The sequence below is a fragment of the Nannobrachium achirus genome (genome assembly GCF_963921795.1).
Source record: "Nannobrachium achirus genome assembly, chromosome: 23".
Classification (NCBI taxonomy): Eukaryota; Metazoa; Chordata; class Actinopteri; order Myctophiformes; family Myctophidae; genus Nannobrachium; species Nannobrachium achirus.
Genome location: NC_137830.1, coordinates 18,257,666 through 18,272,606, shown reverse-complemented (window position 1 = coordinate 18,272,606; position 14,941 = coordinate 18,257,666). Strand labels below are relative to the sequence as shown.

Here is a 14,941-nt window from a genome sequence, read left to right as displayed (position 1 = left end):
CCGGGGCGGGGGGCGATCATGTTTTGGGTGCATTTGCACCCTCATCTCAACAGCGCAGCAAAAAAAAAAAAGGAAAAAAAAATAAAATAAAAAAAAAATAATAATTAAAAAACATTAATTAACCGGTTATTGCTGACGGCTAACCGGTTACTAAATTAACCGTTAGTGACATCCCTATTTTGGACATACATGGTTTCCACCCAACAACAGCAAAATACAGTTGAGGACATGGCATGCCGCACAAGAGGTAACATAAGGTAATCTGTGGATGTGTTTATGCTTGGATGTGGGCTATGGAGGAGAGTAGGTGATGGATGGCCGTATGGAGAGTAGGCCATACACTGATGGATGAGGTATGGGGGCCGTGTTGACATTTGACTAACATTTGACATTTGAGGACTTCCTACGGCGCCAGCAGCTGTCACCGGCATATAAATATAGACGCAAATATATAAATATAATGTGTTTGTTGTGTGTGCCTGGCTGCGAGCGTGTATTATTTACAGAACCGTGTTTTATTTACCAAATATGGTAAATGGTCTAATATACCGGAATCTATTCATATATTCTGGACAATAAATTGAACTGAATTGTATTGAGAGAGAAGGGGGGGGGGGGGGGGTGGGCAGTGTTTCAGTTCAGCGGTATAGCAAAGATGAGAATCCTCATGCGCACGCCCATTTGTCCGTTTTTTACCCAGGTTTCTACGGTTTCTTAACTTTCTTGGGGCTGGATATGGCAGCCTGGAATGGTTGTTCAAGTGCAGCTAAACTTGGACTGAGTTACTAGGGCCCAAGGTGGAGGGGCCTTAATAATTTCATACTTTAGCTATTGAAAAAAAGCTAAAAGCGAACATTTGCAACTCAAATTCTGCTTCTGGTGGGTCCCTGGAACTAAATATTTTGAGATGGGAGTCCGTGGCCAAATACATATCATTTTGGGGGTCCTTCACATGAAAAGGTTTGAGCACCACTGACATAGAAACATAGTTTTTTTCAAAAAAAAAAACCTTAGAAGGATTTGAAAATGTTCACGATTTTTCAAAATAGCAGATCTACAAGCTCGCAGCGCGGCACTCGGTGCCGGGCTGTGAGCTTGTATATCTGCTATTTTTCAATAGCACAAAATAATGCGTTCCCAATCTAAATGGGTTAAACCCCCTCCCCTATGAAGAACATTCATGGGGGGGCCCGCATTGAATCCTTGTACCCAGGGCCCAGAATTTTGTTGCGACACCCCTGGGCTGGGCTACTCTAAACCCCTCTGGACTTCCCCCACCCAGTGACTAATCTGAAGACTGAAGAGAAGGAAATCAATCTCTTAAGAGGTGGGACATCTTACAAAACACTTAATCCAAACCCTTCACCTTATCAATGTCCCAGGCGGACAGAAACCGACCACGGATCCAATTCCACTGTCCAAATTAATGTCTTCCTTCAACTTAATTAAAAAGGGTGCAACAAGAGAAGGTCCCCCGCTAGATCAAAGGTAAAGTCCTCAGACAGACACAAGTTGGATGTTGAGCACTTCAACCGTACTAGTGTATACTTTGTTTGTTGACTGGCTTCCCACCAGGCGTCTATGCTTGGTCCCCCCTTTCCCCTCTACACCAATTCTTAGCTGAAAACAGACGATCTACAAGGTTCGGAGTAGGGCTGTCACGACTCACGATTATGCCATTTTACATGACGATTAATTGTCACTCAAATAATTGCGATTACATTTCTGTTTGGCTTTTAGGCTTTGAAGTTGCACATGGTAGATATGACACATAACCTAAATGTACAAAGAAATGAATGACATATATGACAACTTTACACTTAAAAAAGAACATTGATAGTGGAAATAGACCGATCTACAAGCTCACAACGTGTCGCATTGCGACGCGTTGTGAGCTTGTAGATCTGCTATTTCACTATTTTTGACTTAAAAAAAAGAAATGAAAATTTTTCAACATGGAAACAATTATGACGATTATGAAAAATAATCGCGATTATGTCAAATAATTGCGATTAGACGATTATGTAATAACTGTGACAGCCCTAAACAGACGATCAACAAGGTTCAGAGAATCCGAGATCTTCTGACTAAGTGAGACTACGGTAGGAAAGCAACAGCACAAGTAGCATTTTCAGTCGGTGGATAATTCTCTACCAATTACTCTACTGGAATCCATGCGTCAATGTTTACCGTCTAGTATCCGCACTGACCATTTGTGTTATGAATTACCATCATGATTATGATCTGATTGACCCATGTACATACATGTGTTGAGTCACTCTCGTCATCTGCGTAAGCAGTGATGTAATTAATGGTCGTAAAACGGGGTGCCACGTTGTGTTAGCCTGATACTTCAGTCCGCACATCACCACCCCCTGTTGGTGGGTGGTGTGTAGCGTGGACTGAACCCGGAGATATTTTATTTTATTTCAAGCGCGCCTGAAGAGCGGGCGCATTGAATGGGCCAATCAGGGCTGTAGACTTGAGGCACGTGGTATGCTGGTCCGGTCCCAGCCCCCTCCCTTCGGAGCTGTTCTGCCCACGTGAGATTCCGTAGTGGACTCTGATTGGTGCTCTTCTGCCCACGTGAGCCGCTAGTGGACTCTGATTGGTCCGTGAAAACTGTCATGGCGGAGTCAGACTCGACTCGAATTCTTTTAATAAACTATAGAATAGTGCCGTTTCATTACGTTTTAATACCATTTTGCACTAACGTAAACATGCAGTCATATAATATGTTATGAGAAATAACGTATTTTTGCAATGTCACGGCGACACGGCGGGGCTGTGTGTGTGTATGTTTGTGTGTGTGTGACGTCAATAGGCTTTACCCCGCCCCCGCTGAAGTAGAATCTCCGTCCCCAGGCTCAGACTCAATCCCAAAACGAAGTGTGTGATTGAGTCTGACGCTCGCAGTCAGGCTAACGTTGTGTGGCTAGTAACCTTTTCATGCGCAGGAACAGCACGGAACGGTGCACGCGTGTGCACGCGTGTGCACGCCAGGCCGCGTCCCTCTAAATGGTAAATACAATGGTAAATGGTGCATTTATCCAAGGCGCTTTACAGAGATTGTGCATTACATTCACCCATTCACAGTTTACACACACATTCACACACCAATGGTGGAGGAAAACCATGCAAGGCACCATCCTGCTCACCGGGAGCAACTAGGCCTCATGGTGGCACTAGAACAGGTCCATGTGAGAAGTGTGTGGCAACGGTTCGGAATTGGCATCCAGGGAGTGTGTGTGCACTGTTTGGCAGCGACCGGGCCAACGGCGCCAGAGATTAGCTGTTAACAAACTAATCGGACACATGGACGGACGGACGGACAGACACACGGACAGACGGACGGACAGGGGTGAAAACATACTCTCCTAGCAGAGACAACAACACTCACCACCCTCATAAGGACTCATAAGGGCCACTACATTCACAAAAGTATGCAAACCCAGATCATGCTGCTTGTGCATTCTTGGCTGAGAATGTGAAAGATGTGAAAGTGTGTGTGTGTGATGGTGGCAGTACAGCTCGTTTTTATTAATGTGCTTCTTTTTAGAAAAAGACTGACGCACACCCCAAAGGTTTGTGACAGGTGCGTAGGACAAAAAGTGCATATTGAGAAAGCGATCTCTGATACCGGTAGTTACATCAAAGAAAAAGACCTCCACACTGTCAGGAACTTCTTTTGCAAGTTCATGACAGTGTGCGGGTCCTTTTCTTTGATGTCACAATCAGAGATGTCCTTCTGAATTAAAGGTGATACACCATGCATTTAAAAAGTATTTATGTCATATTGTTTATGTCCCAAAAACGTTTTTCAAAAGGTTTGAGGCTAAATTAACACTCCTGAATAGAGAGCCTCTCTCATTTTTGAATGGCTCTGAGCGTTTCAGCTGCAGTACCACCTTTGGCCTGAACTGCGCCCCCCCCCCCCAAAATCTTTTTGAAAAAAAAATGTTTTTTTGAAAAAAGATTTTTTTTTGAAAAAAACAAAATGTTTTAGTTTTTAGTTTTTTTTGTGATGACGTCACAATCGGCAGATGACGTCACAATCGGCAGCAAATCTGGACAGCCTGTTTTGAGAACCCGTGGGATACTTTTAACCTTCGCCTTCTCAAAACCAGAGAAAGACACAACAGTCAGAAATGGGACTTTGTGAGGATAGAAGGTGCTAGTGGGACCCCAAAAAAAGGTTTTAAAATAGGAAAAGTGAAATTTCATGGTGTATCACCTTTAACATACTTCACCAAATTGACTCAATTTAATACATTTTACTCTAACCAACATTAGCTTTTGTGTTGTTTTGGCATGCTGGTTAGCAGGCAAGACCCTATGAACGGGAGCTTGTTGTTTCAACAAACGGTTAACTCTGAATTTAACATAAACTGAGTGTTCAAATATTAGAGGTATATGTATTGTAGAATATATTTATTATAAACATACAAGAATAAGTTAGAACAATAGCTGCACACTGGAAGGTTATTAGCATGTTTGTGGTATCTTAACGACACAATATCATTGTGTCGAGTAATTGTACAGCATACAAATAACTTTTGTATGCTGATTTTATCTTTTGTAAACTAAGAAATTGAATTATTCTTAATATTATTCTTACCCTGTCTTTCCCTAATAGGACTGATCGTGGATAGCTACTGGGACGTAAGTCGGGACTTGATCAACCCCGGCTGGGTCACCTGGGCGAGGGTGTATGATGTTGCGAGACCCGAAACACCCGTCGACCCCAGGCTACATCACTGATGATACGTCCAGCTGCATCCTTGTGATGTTTTTTACACTATTAGTTCTATTTATAGTGGCTCATAGAATAGACTATATGACAACCAGGAATAGTTTGGTGACCACCGGAGACTCGGTTGACGGCCGGAATTTAGACGGCACCCGGGAGCAGGTTGGGTTAGCGCCCCAGCCTGTGTCTTCCGTGAGGAAGAAGCCCAACAAATCCACGGTGAGGCCTTTAGGAGGGCCATTCAACTGCAGCAGCTGAATGGAATGTTTGGATTGGGGTCTGGTGCAACGCACAGGTTCTGAAACTGGTGAGAGCAGGGGAGGACCTGGTGAGACGTAGGAGGAGCCCGGCCAGGAGTCAACCCATAGAGCCTAGTTCTTCCACGCGCCAGAATGGTACCCCCAATCCCGGCAGAGTAGTTCCGGTGCTGCACATTGAGTGACCCTGTCTTTCCCTAATAGGACTGATCGTGGATAGCTACTGGGACGTAAGTCGGGACTTGATCAACCCCGGCTGGGTCACCTGGGCGAGGGTGTATGATGTTGCGAGACCCGAAAACACCCGTCGACCCCAGGCTACATCACTGATGATACGTCCCAGCTGCATCCTTGTGATGTTTTTTACACTATTAGTTCTATTTATAGTGGCTCATAGGAATAGACTATGTGACAACCAGGAATAGTTTGGTGACCACCGGAGACTCGGTTGACGGCCGGAATTTAGACGGCACCCGGGAGCAGGTTGGGTTAGCGCCCCAGCCTGTGTCTTCCGTGAGGAAGAAGCCCAACAAATCCACGGTGAGGCCTTTAGGAGGGCCATTCAACTGCAGCAGCTGAATGGAATGTTTGGATTGGGGTCTGGTGCAACGCACAGGTTCTGAACCTCGTGAGAGCAGGGGAGGACCTGGTGAGACGTAGGAGGAGCCCGGCCAGGAGTCAACCCATAGGGCCTAGTTCTTCCACGCGCCAGAATGGTACCCCCAATCCCGGCAGAGTAGTTCCGGTGCTGCACATTGAGTGACCCTGTCTTTCCCTAATAGGACTGATCGTGGATAGCTACTGGGACGTAAGTCGGGACTTGATCAACCCCGGCTGGGTCACCTGGGCGAGGGTGTATGATGTTGCGAGACCCGAAACACCCGTCGACCCCAGGCTACATCACTGATGATACGTCCCAGCTGCATCCTTGTGATGTTTTTTTACACTACTTATTAGTCAATATCAATGACGCCGAATTAGTTCACGAAGAACAGTGGTTCTCAACCTTTTCAGGCCGCTACCACCAACATAATCACATTTTAACTGGGGACCCCCCACCCTGACGAGCACTAAGAGTTCAGGCATTACATTTAGTATAACATGGTTCTATTGTGAAAATAGCAGATCTACATGCTCACAACGCCTCACGTTGCAAGGTGTTGTGAGCATGTAGATCTGCTATTTTCACAACATTCTAATATTTGACAATTTGGCCAATGTTGAATTCGTCATTTTAGAGGTATTAAAAAGTCCTTAAATTGTCACTTTAGAAATGTCCAGATACCCTGTATACACTTAATCTTTATGTTGGTTTGTTTACTGTTGAGAGAGAAAACAATGTTGCACATTAAGTTAATCATCTGGGGACCACCCCAATATTATTTGGGCACCCCCCTGGGGGTCCCGACCTACAGGTTGAGAACCACTGACGTAGAAGACATCTAATTTTGGAGTGAGCCTCTTCCCTCTGTTCTGTTCTGTGTTGTCTTTGCACAGAATGAGCCTCCACCCACCACCCGTCAGAAGAGATCAGGGGCTATCAGTCAGTCAGCTAATCTGTCAGATTAGGCTCCGTAGCCACGCTGTCAACAATCTGATTAATACTGGCCTGCAGTCGGCATGCCTGCTAGCCGCACGCACGCACGCACGCAGGGTTGTCACGATTATGACATTTTACATGACGATTAATTGAATTGTCACTCAAATAATTGCCACTGAATGGCTAAAATCTACTGGCCAGATATGGTTTTCTATTAGATAAAAGTAGGACCTCGTAACTATTTTTATCACCTCTGTCGAGGTTCCAAGGGAGGCGAGGTGATTAGGGCTGTCACGATTATGACATTTTACATGACGATTAATTGTCACTCAAATAATTGCGATTAACGATTTAATTATGTTTTTGTTGTTGACTATTCCATTTCTGTTTGGCTTTTAGGCTTTTGAAACTTTATATTTAAAAAAGATTGATTACATTGATTAAAAACATTGATAGTGGAAATCTACAGGCTATTTCCACTATTTTTGAAATATATGAACGTTTCTCAACATGGAAACGATTATGACAAAGTAATTGCAATTACGTCAAATAACTGTGATTAGACGATTATGTAATAATTGTGACAGGCCTACACACACACTCGGATTCAGTGAATATGTGCACAGGAGTACCTACAGTATGTAGACATAAATATGCAGGCCCACGCACGCACGCGCACACGCACGCGCGCCACACACACACAAATCAACAAATGAAAAATCACACGAATCACACGCTTACTTGCTGTACATACACACTACCATTGCCAGCCTCCACGGCCTTTGAGTCCATGGAGTGAAGGTAGCGGTTACTGTAGATCGCCCCCAGACTGAACACTCCGCCACACATTCTACTCTGTGTAAACAATACAGTAGGCGTTCCTACTCACACAACTAGGGGCGGCATAGCTCAGGGGTAGAGAAACCGTTATTAGAGCACAAAGGGTTCCTGAAGGGTTCCCACTTCCCAGTTCGAATCCGGGCTCCCCCTGAGTTAATGTCGAAGGGTCCTTGAGCACGACTCTGAACCCCTAATTGCTCCCGGTGAGTAGGTTGGTGCCTTGCATGGTTTCCTCCGCCACCGGTATATGAATGTGTGCGTGAATGGGTGAATGTATTGCAAAATCTATGTAAAGTGCCTTGGATAAAAGCGCTATATAAATGCACCATTTACCATTAACCTCGCCCACCAGGCTTTCTCAGAGAAAAAGCCTGGTGTTCGTTCACAACAGGCCGTTTGGTTTCCGCCTAGAGCGCGGAAACCACTAGAAGAAGCAGCGTCGCTTTGATTTGGTTCCCTCCGTTTGTTTCCCCAATACCTATTAAAATGTTCGAGTGGCCTAGTGTAGTCTTGCCAGTCGCTAAAGTTGGACTAAAAGATGCATATACCAAACGAATTTTTCAAAAGCAAAACTACACCGCATCAAGGAGTTTATTAGGTAGGCCCTAAAAGTATGTCCTTGAGCGCAGGGGAATATTTTGGGTTAAAACTGAATCCGGTTTGATCTTTCCGGCAAATTGTAGTCCTTTGAGTACTACAACGTGACGTTTTGGGGTTTCCGCTCCAGACCGGTTACAAGCCCGAAAAGTGAAGTGATCCCAGACTAATTTAACATTTACCATTTAGTAAGATGCCTAAGGGCGACAAGCGCCCTCGCCCCAAAGGGTGAGGGTCGCACCATGTCTTGGCCATCTGGCCAGTGATGTATATCGGACATATATGGAGACCCCTGGTACCCATATGGAGATCCATGTACTGTATATGGAGATATGCGGTGAGACTCCAAACATGCTTACTCAGTTCTTCGTTATGTGAAAGTCCTATGACGTCTATCACATCTGACATCATACCTACAATCCCTTTTATGCCCATATACAGAGATCCCTGTCTGTAGAACCAGCCACACAGATATGGGCTGTCTTCCTCCATATGGGCATTCCCATATGAAGCCCTGGCCGCCTTGTTAGATATGGGCTTAATATTGATGACATCAGGGAACTCCATATATATGGGCCTTCTGTTAGTGTGGTTCCCCTGACATCACAGTGATGGGCCTCTCTGTTTTGGTGTTTGCATGTTCTCCCTGTGTCTCCTAGGGTAGATACCCTCACATTAAAAACATGCAGTAATCCTGCTCTCTATACTGCCTCCCCCTGGCCAGCCGGGGCGCCTGAAGGAGGGGAAAGGAACTGGTTGGAATAATGTGTTCCTTCCACACGCTACGTCCAGCCGGGGAATCCCTCGTCTGTCCGGTGAAAAGAAGCGGCTTGGACTCCTCATGCATAGAAGGAAGCATGAGGTCAGTCCGTTGACTCAAATGGACCCTGACGGGTCCATTTGGTTCCATTTGTACACTGTCAAAGTTAAGAGGAGACATTCAGATTTCAAAGTTTGAGAAAAAAAATATTAAATACAAATAAAAAAGAAGTAGTATGAGACCTGTTTTTATGTTTCTCTTTCCACCTTTCTTGAAACGTATGAGCTTGGGCGACAGAGAGCAATGACGTGAAAATAAAGCTGAGTCGAGTTGGAATATCCTGTACTGTATATATACAGTAGCCTACATACTCTGACATAATGGTCTGTGCATGTGACCGCTGCTCCAGATAACAACATGAGTTTACATTCTCAAAGGAAATCATATCAGCCTTAAATCATCCAGCAGCGCCACTATAAATATCAGTGTAACTGTATATATTATTTTAAGTCCATATGGGCCGGGCACCTTTGGTGCATGACACAAAAATAAAGACAGCTACAGTATCTACCATATCTATCTACAGCAGGGGTGTCACACCAAATTCTGGGCCCTGGGTACTAGGGATGTGAAAAAAAATCGGAAATCGACGCGTCGATCGACTCACGCTCACCGCGACTCAAAAAGTACGAGTCGAAAAGTCGAAGAATATATATATTTTTTTATTTTTCAAAAGTTTTTCCCCCAAAAAAGGTTTTAATCGTTCAAAAACGTTATAAGCGTTAATGTTTTCCATATGTGAGAGGACCGTGTGTGTGTGTGTGTGTGTGTGTGTGTGTGTCGGAGACGAGTGCATGCCGCCTGCATGTGTTGTGCATTCGCATGCATGCGGCGCTAGTCAGGTCCGCGGACTACTGGTTGAGAAACACTGCTGGACCGTGCTGATGTGCGCGTCATAGCAGTGCGCGCTGACTTGCCTGACTGTATCTCTATGGACTGGATGCTTTTGTTTACCTCCTGCCTCTGCATGCACGCTTGACACGAAAGCTCGCTTGTTAATGGCAGCGTCGCCGTTGTGTGCGATGATCACAAACCACACTACTCGTCGTTAACGTTAATGCGACACACCGGGGATATATGAGAGCGAGCGGTCAGCGCTCCCGCACGTTCCATGGACTTATTGTCACTCCGCTTCTAGTCTCTAGAGAACAGACTCCATGCTAACAAGGAAGAGCAATTATGTATTATATCATTATTATTAGGGCTTTGATGCAAGTTCTGATGGGTGCAGCATACGTTGTGTTGTTTAAAGTAATGCGCCGTTGTGCTGCTCTCCTCTCAGCTGCTGCTTAGCGAAAAAAAAAGGTGAAAAAAGTCGATCGACGCGTCGATTTTCGGCCGCGACGCGTCGATTCGCCAATAATGCGTCGATTAACATCCCTACTGGGTACAAGGATTCACTGTGGGCCCCCCATGAATGGGAACACATTATTATGCATTATTTTGTGCTTTAACCATTGAAAAATAGCAGATATACAAGCTCACAGCGTGAGCTTGTAGATCTGCTATTTTTGAAAAATCGTGAATATTTGTGCAGGTCTTTTCTTCTTTTTCTTCTTTAAATATTTTTTACATGTTTCTATAAGTCTTCTAAATCCTTCTAAGGTTTTTAAAAAAAAAATATATATATATACAGGTATATATATGTTTCTATGTCAGTGGTGCTCAAACTTTTTCATGTGAAGGACCCCGAAAATGACATGTATTTGGCCCCATCTCAAAATATTTAGTTCCAGGGACACCCCCAGAAGCAAAATTTTAGTTTAGTTTTTCGCTTAAAAATACATATACTCAAAGATTTGCACACATTTTCCACATCTTTTCAAAAAATAGCAGATCCACAAGCTTGCAGCGTTGTATATCTGCTATTTTTCGATGCTATTTTTAAATTTTTCAAGTATAATTAAAAAAATAATAATTAAGGCCCCTCCACTTTGGGCCCTAACTCAGTCCTACTCCCCCCCCCCCCCCCCCCCCCCTCCTGTGACGCCCCTGATCTACAGTAGCCTATCTATCTATATCCAAGTCCTCATCTGCCCCTTCATTGGCAACAGTTCATGTATTAGTCTAAGTCCTTTTGAAAAAGGAGATTACGGCCCTGATCGTGATTCTGAATGAGTCACTATTTGGCCTCTGAAGAACTCACTTAAACGTCTAATAGCACTTTTCCCTCGAATGGCTCAAATCTACTCTCCAGATTATGGTTTTCTATTAGATAAAAGTAGGACCTCGTGGCTGGGAGGCTACTTATTTTTATCACCTCTGTCGAGGTTCCGAGTGAGGTGAGGCGATTAGGGCTTATTATTTTATACATTATACTGTACATGACGATTAATTGTCACTCAAATGATTGCGATTTAATTGTGTTTTTGTTGTTGAAAATTACATTCCTGTTTGGCTTGTAGGCTTTGAAGTTGCACATGGCAGATATGACACATAACCTAAATACACAAAGAAATTACTGACATATAACGACAACTTTATATCTTTATAGCCGATCTACAAGCTCCCAACGCGGCGCGTTGGGAGCTTGTAGATCTGCTATTTTCACTATTCTTTAAATTTTGGAAAATATATGTACATTTTTCAACATGATTATGGCAAAATAATTGCAATTATGTCAAATCATTGCCATTAGACGATTATGTAATAACTGTGACAGGCCTAGAGGTGATGTGAAAATGAGGGCAGCCACGGCTGGATGGGTATAGAGGCCGTCAGGGAGGTCAGAAGGTCCCTGGTTCCACCCCCGGCCCCAGTCTGTGTGTCAAAGTGTCCTTGAGCAAGACACTTAACCTCTAACCGTTCTGCAGGCACCGTATTAACCCATTTAGGGTTACAATTATTTAATGCTTTAACTATTGAAAAATAGCAGATATACAAGCTCACAGCGCGGCACCGAGTTAACTAACCAAACTGTCCGACATCCTTAAAGCCGCTCACTAGTGTTTCATGATAAATAAGTTAAATAACCTTACAGTGTGGCGCTAGCTATATATAGTTTGTTGATTACTGTTGATGCAGTAATGGTCTTTTTTCTTTTCTTTATTGAGGTATTAGCCCGGCGGCTACAGAGATAATTTTTCACTTCGTGATACAAGCACCAAATTTTGCACAAAGTTTCCTCTGGACCTACTTTTTCCAAAAAGCAAGTTAGCCACTCAATTAAAAACAAATAGGGTTGGGGTCCCATTGACTTTCTATACAGTAAAATAATACAACAAAATAAATCTGCTTTAAGTAGCAAGTGAGGGGTCAAACTAAGGGTTTTTCATGAGCCTGAATCCAATGCAAGCATTTGTTTTGCACGAAAAACATTCCTTGGGCTAGAAAGGCCACCAAAAAGCGTGAAAAAGCGTGAAAACCACGGTGAAAAGTGATGACTCATCACTAAACCATAGTGTTGTGGTGGCCTTTCTAGCCCAAGGAATGTTTTTGTGCAAAACAGATGCTTACAATGGATTCAGCACCATGAAAAACCCCTAGTTTGACCCCTCACATGCTATTTGAAGCAGATTAATATTTTTGTATTATTTTACTGTATAGAAAGTCAATGGGACCCCAACCCTATTTGTTTTTAATTGAGTGGCTAACTTGCTTTTCTGAACAAGTAGGTCCTAGGCATTGTTCATGCCAAATTTGGTGCTTGTATCACAAAGTGAACGATTCTATCGATAAACTGACTTAAAAAAATTGTGACTTCACTGTGAAATTTCAAAGGGCACACCAAAGCCTCTTAAAGGGCACACCAAAGCCTCCCAAAGGGCACACATGAAGGTCCGCGGCACAGTAGTTGAGAAACACTGCGCTAGAGGAAAGGCAATCTGTAGGGATAGTTATGCGATCTGCCAATTAGATTATGAGATATTCTATGTTCAAAAAAGTGACATTTTGGCCTTATGGTAGCACTAGAGGAAACGTCACATAACTCAGATAGTTGGTGTTCATAGCAATCTGCCCATTCCATTCTGAGATACTGTGTGCGTGCAGTGTGCGTTCTGTACAAGAGGCCTACGGTAAGTAGCCTCGTAAACCAGCCTCCTCCGGAACGCTACATCTGATTTGCTTCCTCGAAAGCAAATCAGATCTAGCTTTCCGGAGGAGGCTGGTTTACGAGGCTAGTAAAGGCAGCATGTAGTATAAATACAATTTATAATTTGGACATTTGGCAAAGTGCAAGATCAGTGCAAGTATTGTTCTTGCATATAGTTACTTACAGTATTTTCTGGACTATAAGGCGCACCTGACTATAAGGCGCACTGTCAATGAATGGTCTATTTTCAAACTGTTTTCATAAGGCGCACCTGACTATAAGGCGCACATAATAGACGCTACCGTTGCGTTATGCATCCAACAGATGGAGCTGTGCTAAAGGGAATGTCAATGTCAATGAATGATCCATATATAAGGCGCACTGGACTATAAGGCGCACTGTAGTTTTTTGAGAAAATTAAAGGCTTTTAAGTGCGCCTTATAGTCCGGAAAATACGGTAGTTACTTTATAGTATGCTGATTCATGTTCTATATCAGTGGTTCTCAACCTGCAGCCTGTGGGTCGGGACCCCCAGGGGTCCCCAGATGATTAACTTACTGTGAAACATTGTTTTCTCACACAACAGTAAACAAAACAACATCAAGTTTAAGTGTGTATAGGGTATCTGCACATTTCTAAAGTGACAATTTTAGGACTTTTTAATACCTCTAAAATGACAAATTAAACCTTGGCCAAATTGTCAAATATTAGAGGCAGAAGTTGCGAAAATAGCCGATCTACATGCTCACAACGCCTCATGTAAGCATGTAGATCTGCTATTTTCACAATAGAGCTGTGTTATCAACTCTTAGTGCTCGTCAGGGTGAGGGAGGGGGTCCCCAGTTAAACTATGATTATTTGGGGGGTCGACTCCTGTAAAGGTTGAGAACCACTGTTCTAAATCACAGACAGACAGTCAGACTAGAGGGAGAATAGGAGAGAGAGCGGAGGATGGTGATAAGTGGTTAAATCAAATGCATATACTGTAGTAGCACATGACCAAACAGTGCCAAATTCAAAAAGAACAGTAGAAGACACTGCCTATGGGCACCAGAGAAGGAGGAAACCAGATGAGAAGAGGATGAGATGCAGCAACAACAACGGAGCAAAATGAGCATTGTTTCTCAGTGGATGTCCTCAGATGCCAGTAGGTGCATGCCTACACACAGGCTGATTTACACACACACACACACACACACACACACACACACACACACACACACACACACACACACACACACACACACACACACACACACACACGCGCACACACACACACACACACACGCACACACACACGCAGGCATGTGTGTATACAAACTGTTTCTATATCTCCCACTCGACTTAAAATAAACTTGCTTCATCTGCCTCAAACAAATACACACATGCACGCACGCACGCACGCACGTGCACACCCACACACACCCACTGGAGGGAAGCAACAATTCAGGAAGGCCAAGACAGGGCAAAGGTTTGGCACGGCTCCCATTGACCAGAGGCAGAGTGTGAGGTAAGATCAAAGTGTTTGCTCTGTGTGTGTGTGTGTGTGTGTGTGTGTGTGTGTGTGTGTGTGTGTGTGTGTGTGTGTGTGTGTGTGTGTGTGTGTGTGTGTGTGTGTGTGTGTGTGTGTGTGTGTGTTTGTGTGTGCCAGGGATGTGCAGAGAATGTTAGAGAGGCATGGGCTAAAATGTGTATAAAGGCCTTTGGTGGAAATATGTCGAAAGTAGCCGACCTCCAAGCTCACAACGCGTCGCAGCGGCTACTTTTGATGCTTGATACCACACTGAACTAAGCATAAACAAGTCAATACTGGAGATGTGGCGTAAAGGCATGGATTTCTACACAGAGAGGCCAATTCTTTCAACATAAGATGCTGTATTGAAGTTCAGGAGAGTTTGGACAAGGCAATTCTCTTGAACGCTGCCTTCAGGTATGGCATGGAAAGAGGGCATTTGCATTTCTTTCACCATAGTAAAAACTGCATTCATGGTTCTGGAGAGGGCATTTTTAAAGAAGGATAAAAGGGCAAGGGTTCAAGCCCCCCTTTGATGTGTATGTGTGCACGTGCCTGGTGTGTGCGCGTGCCTGCGTGTGTGAATGTGTG

At 43.9% G+C, this 14,941-nt stretch overlaps 1 protein-coding gene across 1 annotated transcript in view; it reads right to left on the bottom strand.

Annotated features, from left to right (window-relative positions):
• The window catches only part of ano2b (anoctamin 2b), a gene marked incomplete at both ends in the record, with an annotated part of 161,641 nt that overhangs the window by 135,209 nt on the left and 11,491 nt on the right, over positions 1-14,941 (bottom strand). The gene's annotated exons all lie outside the window — the stretch shown is intronic.